Genomic DNA, 17,942 nt, shown 5'->3' on the forward strand with positions numbered 1-17,942 from the left:
AATTATTGCTAAACCGCAATAATATAACATTAATTTGGAATTGATCTTAATTTTTATTGCCCAGTAATATATTTAATATAAAAAAAAATTGTTACTGTTCAGCTAAGAATTACCATTGTATAGTTGATTTACCTCAAATTAACGGACTTAATATATATTCAGCAATTGATTTACGTCAAGTTAGCGGACTTAATTTTCATCAACAGCTAAAAAATAATGAGGATCTAATCTTTAGTAATAAAGCAACTACTTGTTGGTGTATGTGTCCGCTCAGCAAATTTTTTGCAATAAATCTTCTCTTATCCAACCCGTGCTTCAGCTCTACTTCTACTTTCTTTTTTCCCATTTCCCGGCATTTTTTAAATTTCAATTTAAAAAATCACTCATTGAGGTACCTAGCTCTGCACATCCAGACCTATGAGGTCAGGTCACCGAGCTAGGCAGCTTCTGCACGGGTTTAACAAAAAATTCCAACCAAATATTATTTTAGCGTTTCTATTCCAAGCTCAGTGGATTTTTGCGTCTACATTCCAACTGCATGTTGACCTCGCTCTGTTCCGAGCTCCATCGCCGTTGACTTCTTGCCCCTCCACCTCTCAGTGCTCTGGTCCCATCACCGCAGATCCTTCCTCATTTCCTGTGATTCCTCCTGCCGCAGATCCAACTCTTGCAACTCTCATGGCAACAACAACAGCAATGATTATCTCAAAGCTTCTCTCCTCTCAGGTTGATTTGTTTCATGCTTTTTATGCAGAAACTCTATCATTATGTTTCATTGGTTTAGTTTAATAAATTTATGCTTTAGACTTGAGCCTGCTTTTTTAATTTCTTCTTAATTTAGGATTCAAATCTTATAAACTCTTTGGATTTCAGGGCATGGATCTTTATTTTAAGACATGATGGCCAAGATGTGACATGTGAATATTTTTTTGCTGCCATGCGAGATGCCAATGATGAAGATGTTGCAAATTTCTTGCTATGGTTTGTATTTTTTGCCTTCTAATTTCCTGCATTTTTCTACTCATTTTGTATTAACTTATCAACTACTAGGCAAGTATTCTCAAGCTGGGATCATTGTTGTCAAAGTAAATATTTCTTATAGTCCAGAAGCACATCCTTTTTCTTTAAAATTTAGGTATACGATTGTCAACTTTCATTTCTCCTTTTTGAAATTGTTTTTTGCTGTCTTTGATATGTTTGATGGGGCATTTTTTGCAGTTAAGAGATACCACCAACTCCTTAAGGAACCCACATTCATTTCTGTTGCAGTGGGTTTGCTTGATTCCACTGACAAGGACATTCCTCTTTCAACTGTTTATGATTCTATGAGGCACTGCAATCTGTTTCAAGTAATGATCAATCAGTCTACACTACAATCCTTGGAGTGACCAAGGTTGTTTACAACTTATCTTTGATATCCATTTCTATCTCATATTTTTATTTGATCTCTTTAAGTTAATTATACCTGTCAAACAGGTTTTTGACATATATTTTGTAGCAAGTGGATAATGTATGATTGTAATTCCCACCCTTCTTCCCGTTCCTCTTCTTCAAGGGAAATGAAGTAGCATTTGACTGTGAATTCTCTGATCATTTGATAACAGATATACTACAAAATGAACGTATGATTTGTCTCATATTACTAAGTATGAGCATGGGTTTTTGGTGGGGAACATTGTTGAACAGGCTGCAGTCAGAGATGTTCAGGAGGCTTGTGTCTATGAACGTAATTTTGAGGAGGTTTAATTATTAATAGTATCTAATTTTTTTTTATTTGTTTCATATTTGATCATTTGTTGTTTCTGGAATTCTTTGTTTTTTTTTTTCCATATTGGATCTATGTTGTTTATGCTCCTATAATGATTGAGGCATGTTTCTCTTCTCTTTCTTGCTTATAGTCGTATAAAAAGACAGAAATTGGAAAATACTCAGAATGCAAAAATTATTGGTTCATTGCTTATCATTTTCTATTTGGTTCATTGTTCATTGACAATGCTCACTATTGGTAATATCTTTTCTTTGTTATTAATAAATATGTGAATGCTAACCTTTTTGCTATTAGTTATTCATATTTCCTGAAATTTAATGTCTTTGATTGACCATCAAGTATAGCATTGTGTGGGCTGAAGCTCGGAAGCAAAAGTATTTGCCTTCTTTGGCTCAAATGAAAGCTATAGCATGTTGGGTAAATTACCTTCCTTGGATTTGAATGATATATATCATTTTGCTTAAGTACCAATCTTAAAAGAGGTTTTTTATTTTTATTAGGCTTTTACTAAACTTGACTATGGAAATGATGCCAATGCTCTAAAGACCACAACAACAAAGGTTTAGTGCCTTATGCATCTTATCTACTAGTTGTATTTGACTCAGTCTTTTTAATCATACATGTTTCACTATGTCAGTTGTTCCAATATTCAATAATGTATTCCTTCTTTGCATTGAAATTATCAGATGGGAGGTGGTTGGATCCTTGATGGCCAAAAGAGATGGATAGGAAATAATACGTTTGCTGGTTTGTTGGTTATCTTTACTAGGAATACAACAACGAACCAAATAAATGGGTAAGCCATAGGTGTACTTACTCCTGTTATTGTTCAATACTTGTATCTAAGATGCCTATAAATGAACTATTAGTATTCCATCTCATTTATAGGTCATAGAGATCCTAACATCCATGAAATTTCATTGATTGCCTTATACTTTAGCCTTACACCCCGAAAGAAAATAGAAAAGAGGAAATGAATGCAAAGATTAACATCATTAACACCATATCAAAGTGAACAATATAGGCTAAGAAAAAATTATATTGAGACATTCAAAATTCTAGATTATTTTTCATATACATTTTCTCTCATGCTTTATATTTTGTTTCTATTTGTGTGTCCGGTTTCACAAGTACTCTTTTTGTTTACATTGTTTTGGTACCTATTATTTCAAATATATTGTCAAAAAGGATGCACCAAGATTAACAATAACAAAAATGGAGAATAAAATTGGACTTAGGATCTGAGACATAGTTATGAGGAAAGTTTTTGTCCCTAATGATCACAAAATAGAATGAGTCAATTATTTTCAGGATACAAACAAAGGTAGAATTAGTATGATACTTGTCTATGTTGTTATTTCAAGAATGTGATTTCATCATTTCAATAATAAATAAATGATGGTATTACTCTTGAGTAGAACATTGATCAATCTAGGTTCATGTGTCCTTTTAAAGCTTAGGTATGGCTTTTGAAACGCATCTTGAAGGAGCTCAAAGATTTGCAGAAGGATCCTCCTATGTCATGTAGTTGAGCTTCTTGATCCCTTTCTTTTTTTTTTCTTCTTTTTTTGTTGGGTGTATGAAAGATAAGAATTTAATGAAACAAATACATGATCTACAAGAACATATTCAAGAAAAAGAGAGGTCTATAGTAGCTTTATTAAATGTCATGATTTTCTTAATATTTGGCAGGAAGGCATAGGTGGGTTGAATATGCAGAGAAGACAAGATATAATGCCTCCCAGGTTCCAACTGAATGGCATGGTTGGGTCCAGTTCATAACTGATCACACTGGATATGAGGTAATCTTTTCTTTCGTATTTACTTCCTTGGTAATGCCTTATGGTATGAAAATCTAAAGCCCAAAGATAATAATAATAATAATAATAATAATAATAATAATAATAATAATAATAATAATGCAATGAAATGGTTGCAACTTCTTTTACTGAAACCGAAAAGGTATGGTGTTGAATACAAAGAAAATTTGTCTAGAGAAGGTGAATAGTATATCTATCACGTTGAACCTAAGGATAAACTAAGCATTAAAAGCTTCTGCTCTTATTGCACCTGTTTCTTTCTTTCATTTTGAATCATCTCAGGTTTCATCTTCCAAGCCTAAATAGGGACAATTGTTTTTCAATAAATCAATTAAGGAACTGTCAACCACAGGTAGATTATTCTTACTTTTACATTCTTCATTGAATAAACAACATTTGTGAATTATAAACTTAATCTAATAGGTTTGAGAAAGCTTGTGGATGATATGAAAACTTATAATCCCACCAATAAAAAAAGTATGCATACTTTTTAACTTATTGCTTGAAAGCTCTTTTATAGACAAGTCTTTTCTTATCACATGGTACAATGAACTATAAGTGATCATCTAGTTCATATATTTTAAAAAACATTCATAATTTTTAACTTTGCTTGAAAGCTCTTTTATATTTTTATTTGCTCTTGCTGTTGTAAATGTCTGAATTCTAATTCTAGAGGTAAACATCAAATATCTTATTTAAGGTTTTCTTTCTTTCTATTCCAACTATGGCATTTGTTACCAACAGAGAACCTGCTATCAAAATTTTCAGTCTAAGTTTTGTGATGTCAGGTTGCATAATTGGATTTATGTATACTATTCAGCATAAGTATAACATCAACACTATCATCTTTATCTTTTTATGCAAATATAAAAAGAAGAGTATATTAGATTTTTTTTATCCATGATGTATAGTATAAACTCTATATACTTAATAAAAAATACCAACTATCCTCATTAATTTCCCTAGGTTGTTGTCTAGAAGAGAGTTATGGTGCCAAGCATGAAGACATAATCCTTTATGGACAATCTGTTGGCAGTGGCCCATCTTTGGATCATGCAGCTAGGTTGCCTCAATTAATAGTTGTTGTTCTGCACTATCCTATACTTTCTGGCTTAAGGGTCGTGTATCTAGTAAAGCACATCTTAGATACAAGGTAGTATATATGTTGTTTTTATTTCTTATCATATATGTGAATTTATTAATCTAATAAGATGCTGCTTTGTGTTGATATGCAGAACATTGACAAGATTCCGCAAGTTAATTTTCCAATTCTCATAATTCATGTAAGTTTGCTTTAGTGATATTTCTTGTGTTATATAATTGCATCTGTAATTTAGTTGTATAGGCTTAGCTTCAGGGTTAGTTGTATTCTTGTGGCGTATTTTCCATTATTTTCTATCTAGGATATCTTAGTGGCATCTTTTTTTTTTTATCTTCCTTTATTTTTTCTTGACACCCTTAGTCTATTTTTCCTTATATTGATTTTTTAATAGTTCTAGACTTTGGATATTTAAAAGTATTTTTCATTTTAATGTTTAGAACAAAATGTTCAGAAAAAAAATCAGTATCTCAAGCACCTTTTTTATGTTGTTCAGAAATGTGAAAGAAGGATAACGCAATTATAATTTACTTCTATATGGATAATGTACTTAATTATTGAATGATTGATATTTTGTAAGTCTTCTCCTATGATTGGCTCTTCAGGCTGTGAACCTCGTGATCAGCATGTCACCAAACTACTCTAGATAGATAAATGTATTCAAGTCAAGAGTTTAATTGGAGAGGGTGAGCTATGCAACAAGGACAATGACTTGGAACTATCTAAGAGTGTTTTTCTTGGCAGGTTACTCCCTTGATAAATAAACTGCCTCGCAACCAATAAATAAACTCCTTTTAGTGAAAATAATCTGACAATCCAATCTACATCAGGTTCTTGTCGCTGAAACAACATCACAAGTCACAATTAGCAAATCATAGGTTGTGCCTAAAAAAACTTGTAGTGGTTGCCTCATGCATTGAGCCACTATTGAAACTATTTGGTTTTTATGAAAAACATGACTTTGAATTTTAAAACCAAGATTGCAGTCATGATTTTGTACTCTTCTTCGGACCTTGCTATACATATTTACTTCTCCATGGTTTAAAAGGATGCTTCATCAGACATTAGTGAGACTGTGCTTATGCTTGTCATACAGGCAGTGTCATCCTTTTAGGGAACCTTCTTGTATATATGATTTCTCAATTCTGATGATTAGAGCATTGGACATATTTCAGACCATTTCATAATTCCTTGTGTGAATGACATACCTTCAGACTCCTCACCTTTCTTTTATTACCATATTTGTATACTATGCTCTTCAACCTAAATGGATTTGCTAAGGTCAATTCACTAATTCCAGTGTAAGATTTTGGAATGTGTTGATGTAATTAGGGTGGTCAAAGCATTTAAAGTTCAAAATTAGTCCAAATTAATACATAATGACAATTCCTTTTAAAATTTTACTATAACTGGCCCGGTGCATGTCATTTAGTTCCTTATGTTACTTTGTAGGGTACTTCAGATGAAGTTGTAGATTGCTCCCTTGGCAAGCAACTCTGGGGTCTATGTAAAGAGAAGTATGAACCATTGTGGCTCAAAGGAGGTAACCACTGTGATTTGGAGCTCTTTCCTGAGTACATCAGGCATCTCAAGAAGTTCATAACAACAGTTGAGAAATCTCCATCGCAACGATACAGCTTCCGGCGGAGCATAAACCAGTTTAAGCAGCCTCGAAAGAGTACAAATATTTTCAAAGTAAGTAGAAAAGGCACTGATCGTAGTTTAGTAAATTATTTATCATATGACATTGCTAAGTTGATGCTCCAAATTAGTCTTGCAATTCTTTTTCAATATATTTATCATGAATGCATTTCAATATGTTAGCAGTTTTAGATTTTTTCTTTGTAGTTTAATATTTTGTAAATAATATACTAACAACTTATCTAACAACAATAATCTCAATAAAATTAAATATGTATTTCATTGTTTATAAAATTTTAAAACATGAATAACCATGAATATCATCGAAGCTAAATAGACAGTGTTATTTTATAAAATATATTATATATTTCAATCATATTAGTTTTGGTTTTCATTTGATAAGTTTTACACCATTATAATTAAATATATAATTATATTATACATCTAATTTTGTTGCTTACCCGTGTGACATCCACACAGGTATAATAGCATAGAAGGTGATTGAACCAAAAACGTACTATTTTCCTTTTTGATAGATAGGCAGATAATGTTAATTTTAGACAATCCATTAATTATGTAAAAATTACTATTTAATTCTAAAGTAAAACTATTTGATAGCTTAGTCAAGATTAATATATTATCTTAATACTGTTTATTTATTAAATTATTCTAATAATTAATTGAATCAATTAAAAAATATCTAATATAAAAAATATAGTATTGTACATTGTTATTGGATCTTAGTAGAATCTTCTTAGGGCAACAATCCTCCATGTGGTTCTCAACTTATGGTGGTGGGTGTACTTATTTTGACACTCAAGTTAGCGGTATAGAAATATACATGTATCAATATATGTTGGTTTAAGAGTTAGTTTACCTAAATCTTGATGATTCTCTTTTATAGAAGTGAAATTAGATAATAAAATCTTAATTTCCCTTCTACGGCAATGTAAAGTAGGAAAATATATGATTTTATTTAATATTTTCTCTAATAATAGATAACATTTAATTTTAGAAGATATCTCTATCTTTTTAGTAAAGACAAAATTTTTCCTTTTACCTTAATTAAATCTATTCAAATTTTTTAAGATCGAATTGTCTACTTGACCGACACCGAATAAGGAGGCTTGTCCACTTAAAATAGTACAAGTATAATTACTATCATCATTGTAATTATAAATTAATGTAATCCGTAATAAAAAAATATATTAGATCATGTTATATCTTTTTCTTTTCCTTGGTAACTTTTTTAAAATTAAAGACAAAGAAAAGATAATGAAACATCTATTAGTCATATCCAAGGTTATCAAACTCAAGAGTTTACGCAGACTTATGAGAGTTTCATAGACTCGACTCGTGACTCAACTCGTAGACTCGTAAGACTCTATTTCATATAAAAATAATAACTAAATATCTATAAATAACATACTAATTAAACATTTCAATAATATAATAAAGCAAAATAGTAAATCATAAAGTTTAGAATATTTACTTAACCAAGTCTAGTAATAATACATCACTATTAGATAATAACTTGCAGATGTTATAGTAATGGTAGATCATTCTCATGGAGGGTTTGATGTTATTAGAGAAAAAAGGTTCACAGAGAGAAAACAATAAAAAAAATGACTTACATTTTGGTCTAATTTTTTTAACTTGCTAACTCGTTGACTCGGTGGTAAACTTAAGAGTCTACTGAGTTTACTTAAATTTTATAGAGTTTTCCTAGAGTCTACTAAAAAAGAGTTTACTCAAGAGTTAACTCGCAGAGGACAAGTGGACTCATAAACTCGTAAGAGTTAGCGAGTTAATTCGAGAGTTTGATAGTCATGGTCATTAAGTGTCATATTAACCGCTGCAACTCGAAAGCCTCCTCGTACTAAATTAAATTATACATTTGAAAAATCTTTTTCAAATCATTTTAACCACAATATAACAATTACAATCAAGATTACAAAATCATTTTCAAATGTGAAAAAGTCAATTGATTCCATGGTAGATTTTAACAATAAAATTGATTTACCAAATTATATATTTACTTAACTGATTTCAATTGACTTGTCTACATTAAATAATATATGTACTACAAAAATTAATCCAAAAATTGATTTACCAAAAATATAAATTTACTTAAGTGATTTCAATTGATTTCCAGTTAAATAGCATATTTGCATTACATAAATTAAAAAAAATTAGCTGAAAAGTTAGTTGATAGCTAAAAGTTGAAAGTAGAAAAACTAACTTATTAAATTATAAGTGTTCAATAAAATTAGCTGTTGAAATAAATAAAAAATGTAAAATGACAGAAAAATAATAAAATCATTATTTACTTAAAAAGGTAATAAGGAAATTGAATAAATGTATTGAAGATACAAATGAAAGAAAATATAAAAAGTAGAAGCTATTTTAAAAAATACTACTCCAATTAGTGTTTATCGAGTACAATTTATTAATGTATTGAAGCTACTAAAAAAGCTTGTTTACCGAGTACTCAAACAATTTTTTTAGCTAGTAAAAAAAAATTAGAAACCAACTGAAATGGCTTATCGAACATAGCCCATATCTTACAACCAACGCATGTTTACAGATAGAACCAATTGATATCCTTAATTTCTTTAACGAATATATTATTTATTTTACACATGACAAGTGTACCCATCCTCGCAAGGACCGACCTAGATCCACCCCAACTTTGATGGGAAAATCGAGCTGACTGGAGTTGGGTTTGCATTTTCTCTGATTGAGAAAGTCGGATTCAGGGATGGGATCGGGTATGCTGGTCCCCGCCCACCCCCACCCCATTGCTATCTTGATATAATAAATATTTTGGTTCCTATTATCAATTTTAATGGATTAATATTTGTTTTATGCAAGGAATTATTGTTTTCCTTATAATTGTGTATAATTTTTACTTAATTTCATGTTGAGCTCAAAAAATAAATGAGAACAAACAATTTTTACTTAATTTGTTGTTAAGAATTTAGAATTTCAACCTTGATAAACAAGGTGTCAGTATTTCTTTAAGCTATAAAATTAAATGAAATCCAAGAATTTCAATTTAACATGTTGTAATAGATTCAATCCAATTTTAAAAAATTTCTCCATTTTATATGAATAAAAAAAGGAGTGGGGCAGGATAAGACAGGGAAACCCAATCCCCAAGTGCCCATTATTATTATTATTTTTGTCACTCTCATCTTATCTTTATTCGTCTTCTCATTATTTGTGAGACTCCATCTTGCTTTTGGTTAAGAATATGAGTTTAGCTTTGAATTTATGAATCTAAATGTCATTGTATAAATTATGGAAAACTAAAACAAATATCATATTAGAACCATACATTGATTAAAAAAATTTAATAGATTTTACAACAAAATTAATTGAGCTTTTTTTATTTATAAAAAGGTAAGTATAATTAATGTCTATTTTTCTAGTTTAATGATCATGCAGGGATAGTATAAAATAAACACAAATTACTATGTAGTATAAAATAATTTTATATTGTTATCTAAACACAAATTACTATGTAGTATAAAATAATTTTATGTTGTTATCTAAACACAAATTACTATGTATATGACATTCAAAATAGTTATCATAAAAGCCAACAAATTTATCATACATGATAGTTGTGATTAAATAATGATATAAAACTAATTTATATTGTCAATAAATACTCTATTTTCTCATACTTTTTATGATTTTTTTTTACAACTTGTCACACTCCTATTATTTACTATTACATCATTATCATATCTTTTAATATTTAAGATTATTATTGATAGATTAAGAAATATTAAATGAAACTAAAAATTGCTATATATATTTAGACTAAGATGACCTTATTTAATACTTGGATCTTTAATACTTACACCACCCGTAATGGGTATTAAATAAAGATACATTTAAAAAAAGTTCTTGCAAATTAGTATCATTAGACCATTGGTTAAAGAACTAAAATAAAAAATATTTATTGTAAAAATCATAGAAAAATGTAAAAAGAGTTATTAACAACATAATTTTATGCATCCCAATAAAAAAATCTTTTAATTCTTCTAACAATACTTATTAGTATTTGTCTTTGAAAAAAGTACATTAATTAAATTTTAAAATTTTAAAACTTTAAAACATTTTGTGCTTTTAAGAAAATAATAGAAAGATAAAACATTAAAAGATATTAGAATGAGATTAGAATGAGGTAGTATTTAATTATCTGATCTCATTTCCCAATGTCTATCTCGCACGTATCGAAAGGAGGTAAGAAAATTATTATTTAAAAGTGAAACAATAAATTATTTAGAGATGTGTGTAAGAAGTAAGAACACATGGCGAATTTCACATGCGATTGCAAAACACTTGATATGGATGGATAAGACACAAGACCATGCTCTCCCAATTCCACACTTCTTTGGCACGAGTCGGTTGATTATTAAGGCCCTCTTTTGGGTGTTTTTAAGTTTGAGTTTAATTTTTTTAAAATAATAATAATTTTTTAGTTTTAGCTTTAAAAAAATATTAAAATCAGTTTTAAAATATGATTGATTATAAAATAAATTTATTTTGAAAGTTTCATATAATATTAAAATTAGTTTAAGAATACTTTTGTGTGAGAATGACGATAATGGTAATGATGTTGGTGTTAACAGCGATGACGATATATATATTGGTAGTGATAATGGTAGCAATGTCAATAGTATCCACAACGATAGTGGTGATGGTGACAGAGGTGGTAGTGATTGTGTCAATGGTAGTGACGATGTTGGTGGCATTGGTGGTGGTGATAATAATGTCAGTCGTGTTGGTGGTAATGGTGGTGGTTGTGATACTAATTCACTGTGTATCTAATAATTAAATAAAAAATTGTTTTGAAATAAAACAATAAATTTAAAATTTTTGTAATCATACGATAAAGGTTATCACATACGTAACTCAAATAATTTCAACTCAAATAAATACTAAAATTGTCAATAAAACAATATTGGCTCAAATTTGGCCTTACAATTCCTTAAAACATAATCAAACTTAATAAATAAAAATCACTATTTTAGTTTTTTTTTAAATAGCATAAAACAATAAATCAATCCCTCATGTCATAACCCGTAAGAGTTTTATGGTCCCAAAGTAAACTAAAAATAAAAGACAATAAACAGAGGCCTAAGTCTCTCCTCCAACATTATCATCATGACCTCATGGAATCTCACCTACAAGGGTGACATTCAGCCCAAACACAAGACACACAAATGGGAAGTGAGATATATCTCACAAACATTTAATACTCAAAGAAGACATGAACAAAAAGGATATATTATAAATATTGTATCACAAAAACACACAACATCCACTTCAAATATCCCAACACATAGACACACATGTAGGATGATTCACATACATGTAATACCATTTTGAAAATACTTTGTGAATGTAGTTGGAGAATCCATGCAATCGATGAATTGCCACACAATGGGTAACCCGACACTATCACTCTTGCAACGGCCCGCCTCGTCGCTACGATATCACCACTCTAAACCACGTAAATTTCAATTTTTAAATGAAAACTCTACTAATTTGCTTATGAAAAATGAGAGTAAATTTTTTTTGTGATGTACATTCACTAAACAACGCACAATTACTTAAAGGAATATATATATATATATATATATATATATATATTAACTCAGTACACATTATTCACATAACGGAAAGTAAATTAGTTCATACATATAATTAAATTTGTGATTTACATCCTCAATTAAAAAAAATTATAGAACCAGCTGCACAGGAGTTGATTAACAAAACACAACTCTCTCCCAAAATAATTCCAACTTCAGCACGTCGGCTTGGCGACTCCACAAAAGAATTTCACTTCGCGTACTCTACTGATATCCGTTTGCTCCCACGAGTGAAGGTTCATGATCATCATAGGTACCAACCACACGCTACAAAAATTGCAAGGGTGAGTTTATTATAAAATAAATTAACACAAAAAATCAAATAACCATGATTAGTAAGAAAACATTAACAAATACCATAATCATACGCAAACATCCATTAGTCTAACATACACTCGACAAGTAATCATCATCCATCCATAATTCCAATCAAATCATGCTCAGTATGATGCATGCACTTATCCTCAACTCTCAAATGTAATGTGGTACCATTCGTCAAGAAACAACCTAAACGTGTCCACACGACACTCTCACTTAGGACAACTAGGCTGCAAGTGTCGAAGTCACCCTGTCATGCACAAGTAACTCCCCCCTCCCATGGTGATCAGCCTAAGTCTCAAGGGAGTTTCAAACCGAGTGACATGCCCCCAAGTACAAGTATTCCCCCTTGTAAGAAACTACAAGTACTTACTGACAAAGTTTATACTATTTTTATGCAATATGAAGTATGAAACATGAGCATCATCAATGCACTGACCATCGATTATTAAAGATTCTAAGCCATCTCCCTCTAGAGATGCTTAAAAATTTTTAACCACTTTATTTCCGTACCAGGGATATTCATCATGGTCACTGCACCCCCCATGTACACACACATCACACATCATCACAATGACTTTTCAACATCAACAATATCTCATCTCAATGTCATTCTCAACATCAATATCATCTCATCTCAATGACATTATCAACAACAACAACATTATCTCATATCAACATAATCATCAATAACAACATCATTTCATATCAATATTATCATAAACACCCACGTCGTCTCTATCAATATCATCTTCAATAACAACATCATTCTCTATCGACATTATCATAAACATCAACATCACATCATATCAGTTAATATCATCAATAAATCACATTCCGCATATATATACATATATAGTTCATGCTTGAGATTCACACTCTCCAGGTCTTTAGACAACACAAGTCTAATAAAAACTATAATGTCATTTATCAATAACAGACGTATCGCATCCCATTAGTCAAAAACATTATTTTTCTTGAAAATCAACATGCAACGGGAACATGCATACATCCCCATAGTTAGGTTTCCTGACCCCGACTATGGTATCAAAAGCCGTAAATTATAATAAACTCCTCTCACCTATCATGGGCTCTTTGTCAGTTCCTTTTTGCATCGCTCAGAGACCTCTCTCGTTCACGTTCGTCGGTCCAAATGCAACATTCTATATACCAAATCGAATGAAATTTAGTATAGATTTCAAAAACAAGGTTAATAACAACATTCAGAGTCAATTGCCCCTGTCAAAACATAAAGGGTTAAGGGGTGTTTCGGATTCTACTAAAAATATACGTCATTTTGAAATTCCAATCAGACCAATGTAACCGGGGTTTAACAAAGGTCACAAAAATAACATCAATTTTGTAAAAAGATAACTTTTACAATGTCTCATTTTCAAGGGTTTTTCAAAGGAAGTGTAAAAACACCCTATTACAATACCCAAAACACAAGAGACACTAAGAGAAGCTCAAACTAACTAGGAAAAAGGCTTAGAAGTCAATATTACCTCAAAGAATCTATGAAAGAAAGGAATGAGGGATTGTTCTCCACTGAATCCTTGAAGTGGATTCTAAGGATTTCAGTCTGACAAAAATGTTCTTCTCCGTGAGGTGGTTCGACGGCAAGCAACAGTGGCTCGTGGTGGCCACTAGTGGTTGTGGGTGGTGGAGGAGGAGGTGTTAGGGCCTGGGTGGGAATTTAGAGAGAAAAAGAGTTAAAAATCATGTTTTTCACGTTGAAGAACATATTTATAATCTACAGATTTTGCTTAGCGAGCTCATCTAAATTGGGAATAGAAAGAACTTTTTGGCAGTTACTTCCTGCACTTCCATTTTTGCTTCCAAACCACATAGTAAAAGTGAGTGGACAAATTTGTCCTTAACCCACCTCTTCCCTCTCCTTTGTGATTCAGGGCAGCACATCCCTTTCGTTGCACCACAACTTTGAACCCACGACAGTGCCAATGGAGACAGGATCTTAGCCCCCTTTCTTGCCCTTTTGCCCTCGTTGACCTTCGCTTCTCACCTAGTAGAGTGCTGACGCACATTACCTGTAAGGTCGATGCTACCACGAGCGCATCCTTGTCACATCATTCTTTGAGTTCATACACTCTATTAGGCGTCAAGACCTCCTTGCAAATCAACTTCCTTGACAACCACCACTTCTTCTCCGATGCGGACGTTGACATCAACACCAAGGTATATCTAAATGAATAAGGACACTCCTTCTCCCTACTTCAAAGACAAATCTAAGTGAATAAGTGAACATGAGAACAAGTTAATAGTTAAAGAACTGAAAAGGTGTCGTGAAGTTTGTCATCCTATTCTGGAATAGTTATTTCGAAATATGATTTTCATATTCTGGAATAGATATTTTGGAATAAGATTTTTTTATCCTTGTACAATTCAAGAATAGTTATTGAAGAATATAAAAAATCATATTCCAAAAGTCTATAAGGATCCAAAATAACTTACTCCAAAATATCTATTCCAAAATATGAAAATCATTTTCCGGAATAGTTACTCTGGAATAGAATATGCCTCCAGAATTACCATAAATTTGGTGTAAAACATTCTTTGCCTAGATATACCAGTTACATATAGATGATCACTACTATACAATTGATTGAGTATTAGAATGATTGATTCCAAATAAATAGTAAAATAAGGAAGATAATTAATTAACATAAAACAATGAGGAATTTCATTAAGAACAAGGAGAAGGGTACAAATGGACAGTTGCATCATAACCCCTGAATTAGGGGGACTAGCCGCTCATGATCAAAGCAAAATTTGCAATCCTATACAAGATAAACATAGACATACCAATAGGCAGGAACAATGATCACGATCTGATCTAGTGGTGTTGCCCACACTCTTCAACTCTCAGAAACCTTCAAGGTTTTCTTAAATTTGTGAAAAGATAAAGTGAACAAAATATTGTTTTTACAAAGTCTATAGACCTATATATAACTTTCTAAAGATATTAGTCTAAAAAGGCGCATTACGACCGTGGTAAATCCACCATGGCTGTGGTCGAAAGTGACATTGAAGCTCTGAGCCATTATGGATTGACTGTGACCCTCTGTAGAAGCAAGCTTCATGATGATGAATCAAGTTGATTCAAGTAGTTTTGATGATAACAAAGATGATGACAAAAAGCCCAAGAGAATGATTTCAAGATTGAGTAAACAATTTTCAAGAATCAAGAGAAGTTTGATTTCAAGATTCAAGAGAATATGAATTCAAGATTCAAGAAAAGAAATCAAGAAGACTTCACAAGGGAAGTATTGAAAAGATTTTTCAAAAAACAAACATAGCACAATTTTGTTTTTCAAAAGAGTTTTTCTCAAAATTTTCTAAGTTATCAGAGTTTTTACTCTCTGGTAATTGATTACCAGTTTCTTGTAATCGATTACCAATGATAGAATTTGATTTCAAGAGCTTTTAACTAAATTTGCAACGTTCCAATTGATTTCAAAATGGTGTAATCGATTACAAGATATTGGTAATCGATTACCAATGTATCTAAACGTTGGAATTCAAAATCAATTGTGAAGAGTCATATCCTTTCATAAAAAGCTTTGTGTAATCGATTACATGGTTTTGGTAATTGATTACCAGTGACAAGTTTTGAATAAAAATCAAGAGATATAACTCTTCCAATGGTTTTCAGGTTTTTCTAAAGGTTATAACTCTTCTAATGGTTTTCTTGACCAAAAATGAAGAGTCTGTAAAAGCAAGACCTTGACTTGCATTTCAATAACAATGATTACAACTTTTACACACAACTTTTTGATAACCTTTTGATATTTTCTTCTTCTTCCTTTGCCAAAAACTTTCTAAGTTTTCTGGTTTCCAAACTTTCTTCTTTCATAGAAAACAAAAGTGTGTTATCCATCTTTTTTATTCTCTTCTCCCTTTGCCAAAAAGAATTCACCAAGGACTAACCGCCTGAATTTTTTTTATGTCTCTCTTCTCCCTTTTCCAAAAGAACGAAGGACTAACCACCTGAATTCTTTTGTGTCTCCCTTCTCCCTTGTCAAAGAATTCAAAACGACACAGTCTGAGAATTCTTTTGATTCTTCTCTTTCCCATAAACAAAAGATTTCAAAGGACTAACCGCCTGAGATATCTTTTTTTCCCCTTCACAAAGTTTCAAAGAACTAACCGCCTGAGAACTTTGTCTTAACACATTGGAGGGTACATCCTTTGTGGTACAAGTAGAGGGTACATCTACTTGGGTTGTTGTAACTGAGAACAAGAGAAGATACATCTCTTGTGGATCAGTTCAAGTGGAGGGTACATTCACTTGGTTGTTCAAAGAGAACAAGGGAGGGTACATCCCTTGTGGATCTTTGCTTGTAAAGGTTTTTACAAGGTTGAAAAGAAATCTCAATGACCGTAGGTCGCTTGGGGATTGGATGTAGGCACGGGTTGTTGCCGAACTAGTATAAAACTCTTGTGTTTGTCTTCTTCTTCCCTACACTCTTTAATTTCCGCTGTGCACTTTAATTATCGTTTTTACTTTTGGTTAAGTTTCTATTTTTGTTCTTTACTTTCTTAACATTATAGTAAAATCCTAATTGATTTTAGTAACATTAAGAAGGATAAATTTTTAATTAGTAAAGGTTCATTAATAATTAATTCAACCCCCTTTCTTAATAATTCCGAGGCCACTTGATCCAACACCCTCATGGTTGACCACAACCCTTATGAATTTAACCCGATCGTGGTGAATTTACCATGGCCCTCATGGTTGACCATGACCATGATGAATTTACCACAACCCTCAATGTTGATGTTGATGTTGTTCTGGAGGGTTGTTATCATCTTATTGTGGTCGTGTTGCTTACGACGACCGTGATCAAGTGCAGAGTCTTCAAATCTTCATAAAATCATATAATTTCCAACTCTTTCATTCGATTAAGTAGTTGTACTTACTGCAATACAAAACTAGTGTTCAAACATGAGTTTAGTCAATAAAATACGTGCAAAATCACACAAAAACTCACAAAATATCACTCTGAAAGTGGTTTATAAAAAATGTTAAGGAAACCTAGCCCATGTGGGATATGATTCTCCAAGTGATATGTTAAGTAAAATCGTATGCATCCTATGTGACCATGCATCATGAACATGTTAACTTTTCTCGAAAGTTGCTCTTAAGCTTAACTGGTCTAACCATGAATGAGTTCATGTGGAGTTTTAGCCTTGGAGTGTTATCTGGTTTGGAATCTTTGTGTGGTTTATGTTAATCCCATGGGTTAGAGTATTCTTGCAATGCTTGATAACCCTAGTGTGTCATTAGCAATCTCATCTTGGTCAAGAGTGTTAGTGTCAGATTGTGTGGATTTGTCAACTACATGTCCTCCTAAGTCTATTTCACAAATGTTTTGATTGGCATCACACGCATTTAAAGTACAATTTAGCTAATCATTACATTGCATTTGTGCTTTTTATATGAATCGACTTTCATGTCATGGAATGAATGAATGTCATGTATGGTTATGTGTGTTTCTACTTGACCTTCATTTTCATGCCATGAGTGTGTAGTGAGATGTAACTCACTCCCTTATGTTTGTGTTTGGATAGAGCACTACTTTGAAGGTGAGAGTCAATGATGTTGG

At 31.6% G+C, this 17,942-nt stretch overlaps 1 long non-coding RNA gene across 9 annotated transcripts; it reads left to right on the top strand.

Annotated features, from left to right (window-relative positions):
- Positions 1–286: 286 nt before the first annotated feature.
- LOC114414817 lies at positions 287–6,523 on the top strand. Of its 9 annotated transcripts, none has more exons than XR_003667275.1 (14): positions 287–726; positions 874–981; positions 1,051–1,135; positions 1,219–1,393; positions 1,605–2,185; positions 2,269–2,328; positions 2,455–2,564; positions 3,224–3,295; positions 3,461–3,570; positions 3,871–3,940; positions 4,555–4,741; positions 4,824–4,871; positions 5,293–5,431; positions 6,140–6,523. It is a non-coding gene; the product is annotated as an uncharacterized LOC114414817 (long non-coding RNA). The 9 variants fall into 9 exon arrangements; XR_003667274.1 differs by lacking the exon at positions 5,293–5,431 and having other exon boundaries at positions 291–726; positions 1,605–1,740; positions 2,113–2,185; XR_003667278.1 differs by lacking the exon at positions 5,293–5,431 and having other exon boundaries at positions 3,229–3,295.
- Positions 6,524–17,942: the final 11,419 nt, after the last annotated feature.

Source organism: Glycine soja, chromosome 1, assembly GCF_004193775.1.
Source record: "Glycine soja cultivar W05 chromosome 1, ASM419377v2, whole genome shotgun sequence".
In the NCBI taxonomy this organism is placed as follows: domain Eukaryota; kingdom Viridiplantae; phylum Streptophyta; class Magnoliopsida; order Fabales; family Fabaceae; genus Glycine; species Glycine soja.